This window comes from Carlito syrichta, unplaced genomic scaffold, assembly GCF_000164805.1.
Source record: "Carlito syrichta isolate Samal-C Ts95f unplaced genomic scaffold, Tarsius_syrichta-2.0.1 Scaffold301830, whole genome shotgun sequence".
NCBI lineage: Eukaryota > Metazoa > Chordata > Mammalia > Primates > Tarsiidae > Carlito > Carlito syrichta.
In genome coordinates, this window is record NW_007245926.1 from 272,855 (window position 1) to 273,777 (window position 923).

The following is a 923-nucleotide window of genomic DNA, read 5'->3' on the forward strand; positions in this document are numbered from 1 at the left end:
CGGCTCCGGCTTTCCCGGTGTCTCCAGCCTCGGTGCCCAGAATCCCAGCTCCCTGCCTGCGCTCCGGAGGCGAGGCAGCCCCGGGCCTCGGCAGGGACGGGAACGCCTGGCTTGATCACGTTTCTGGGCGTGAGAGGTGTGTGCCGAGGCTTAGAGATGTGGTGTGTGTGCTGTGATCGCGAGGCTGTACTTAAAAGGTCCGTTCTAGATCCCGAGCTGGGGACCTCCGAGTCCGGAACGGGGCTGCTGGCTGGTGAGAACCCCTGGCCCCGTTTCAGATGAAGGGGTGGGGGTTCGGTACTTGTGGCCCGGGCCCTTGTGGGCCCCTGGCGGCTTCAGCCGCCTCGTTCACTCCGCCTTGCTTTTCCCCGATCTCCCCTGAAAGGGGTGGCAGTCTGAAAGGTGCACAATTGGCCCTTCAAGAGGTGGGCGTGGGCCCCATTAGCATTTGCCAGGAGTCTCAGAGCTGTGTGGGATTTGCATACAGTAATAATGATTAACAACACTGCCACTCCCTGGCAGACAGGGGAAGAATTCAGGGAAGGCCCTGGCACTGCTCCCATCTCCCTCCTCCCTTCCCTCTGGGGAAGAGCTAATTTTCTCACAACTGCACGCCTCAACTGCTCTGACCCCTGGGAGAAGGTGCCTTAGATCCTGGGTGGTCAGGTCTCAGGAGGGGGCACTTTCTTTCAGTCCTCCACCCCGTGTTCAATCTGGGACAGGGAACACACATCTTATTTATTCCCGGAACATTCCAGTCGATGTTTTGCATCTTGGAGGTAGCTCAGGGGCTGACTCTGCCTCAAAGGTCGGAAGCTTCAGGGGAAAGTTAGCTGGGTGGGTCTTTTCTCCCTGAAGAGGTCAACAGATGGGACAGTTGTGTCCTCCTGGGCCTTGGAAGCCCTGTTTGAAGACGAGACAGT